We start from the raw sequence: 2,500 nt of genomic DNA on the forward strand, positions 1-2,500 counted from the left end.
TGTCTCTTGTGGCTCACGGGGCTGTTAGGGTGGCACAGAAATCCCTCGGAATGGGAAAACGGGTCATTTTCGTGTTGCCACATTGCATGCGAACGGCATGAAACTTCCAGAGGCATTTGCAGCAGGAATGCATGTGCAGTCAAAAAAGTGAATATTTTTCACGGATAGACCCCGTGAAACGCTAGAAATTGGCGGCGATGTCTCTCTTGTGGCTCACGGGGCTGTTAGGGTGGCACAGAAATCCCTCGGAATGGGAAAACGGGTCATTTTCGTGTCGCCACATTGCATGCGAACCGCATGAAACTTCCAGAGGCATTTGCAGCAGAAATGCATGTGCAGTCAAAAAATTGAATATTTTTCACGGATAGACCCCGTGAAACGCTAGAAATTGGGGGGATGTGTCTCTTGTGGCTCACGGGGCTGTTAGGGTGGCACAGAAATCCCTCGGAATGGGAAAAAACGGGTCATTTTCGTGTCGCCACATTGCATGCGAACCGCATGAAACTTCCAGAGGCATTTGCAGCAGGAATGCATGTGCACTCAAACAATGTGATATTTTTCACGGAGAGACCCCGTGAAACGCTAGAAGTGGGCGGGGATGTCTCTCTTGTGGCTCACGGGGCTGTTAGGGTGGCACAGAAATCCCTCGGAATGGGAAAACGGGTCATTTTCGTGTCGCCACATTGCATACGAACCGCATGAAACTTCCAGAGGCATTTGCAGCAGGAATGCATGTGCACTCAAAAAAGTGAATATTTCTCACGGATAGACCCCGTGATACGCTAGAAATTGGCGGGGATGTCTCTCTTGTGGCTCACGGGGCTGTTAGGGTGGCACAGAAATCCCTCGGAATGGGAAAACGGGTCATTTTCGTGTCGCCACATTGCATGCGAACCGCATGCAACTTCCAGAGGCATTTGCAGCAGAAATGCATGTGCAGTCAAAAAAAATTGATATTTTTCACGGATAGAACCCGTGAAACGCTAGAAATTGGCGGGGATGTGTCTCTTGTGGCTCACGGGGCTGTTCGGGTCGCACAGAAATCCCTGGGAATGGGAAAACGGGTCATTTTCGTGTTGCCACATTGCGTACGAACCGCATGAAACTTCCAGAGGCATTTGCAGCAGGAATGCATGTGCACTCAAAAACTTCTATATGTTTCACGGATAGACCCCGTGAAACGCTAGAAATTGGCGGGGATGTGTCTCTTGTGGCTCACGGGGCTGTTAGGGTGGCACAGAACTCCCTCGGAATGGGAAAAGGGGTCATTTTCGTGTTGCCACATTGCATAGGAACGCCATGAAACTTCCAGAGGCATTTGCAGCAGAAAGGCACGTGCACTCAAAAATTTTAATATTTTTCACGCATAGACCCCGTCAAACGCTAGAAGTTGGCGGGGATGTCTCTCTTGTGGCTCACGGGGCTGTTAGGGTCGCACAGAAATGCCTCGGAATGGGAAAACGGGTCATTTTTGTGTGGCCACATTGCATAGGAACGGCATGAAACTTCCAGAGGCATTTGCAGCAGGAATGCATGTGCACTCAAAAACGTCTATATTTTTCACGGATAGACCCCGTGAAACGCTATAAATTGGCGGGGATGTCTCTCTTGTGGCTCACGGGCGCTGTTAGTTAGGGTCGCACAGAAATCCCTCGGAATGGGAAAAGGGGTCATTTTCGTGTTGCCACATTGCGTACGAACGGCATGAAACTTCCAGAGGCATCTGCAGCAGAAATGCATGTGCACTCAAAAACGTCTATATTTTTCACGGATAGACCCCGTGAAACGCTAGAAATTGGCGGGGATGTGTCTCTTGTGGCTCACGGGGCTGTTAGGGTCGCACAGAAATCCCTCGGAATGGGAAAACGGGTCATTTTCGTGTTGCCACAATTGGCATACGAACGGCATGAAACTTCCAGAGGCATTTGCAGCAGAAATGCATGTGCACTCAAAAACGTGAATATTTTTTCACGGATAGACCCCGTCAAACGCTCGAATTTGGCGGGGATGTTTCTCTTGTGGGTCACGGGGCTGTTCGGCTCGCACAGAACTCCCTTGGTCCACCTGATTCGTGCATACAGGCAGCAACTAAAACTCTGTAAACCTGCTGTGAGGACATCTAAACAGTGGACCAGTGAGGCTGTGGAAGATTTGCGGGCGTGCTTAGACTGTACTGACTGGGATATGTTCACGACTGCTACCAATAGTCTGGATGAACTCACAGAGGCTGTGTACATCAGCTTCTGTGAGGACTGCTGTATCCCAACACGTACCAGGGTGAACTTTAACAACAACAAGCCCTGGTTCTCAGCAAAGCTCAAAAGGTTGAGGTTGGAGAAGGAGGAAGCGTTTAGGAGTGGGGATAGAGACAGATTCAAGGAGTCGAAGAACAGGTTTAGCAAAGCGGTGAGAGAGGCTAAACGACTGTACTCAGAGACACTAAAACACCAGTTCTCTACTAACGATGCTGCTTCTGTCTGCCAAAGGGCTCAGGCACATC

Source organism: Petromyzon marinus, unplaced genomic scaffold (genome assembly GCF_048934315.1).
Source record: "Petromyzon marinus isolate PM22_M1 ecotype Great Lakes invasive population unplaced genomic scaffold, UKy_Petmar_22M1.pri1.0 PM_G_Scaffold_61, whole genome shotgun sequence".
Lineage (NCBI taxonomy): Eukaryota > Metazoa > Chordata > Hyperoartia > Petromyzontiformes > Petromyzontidae > Petromyzon > Petromyzon marinus.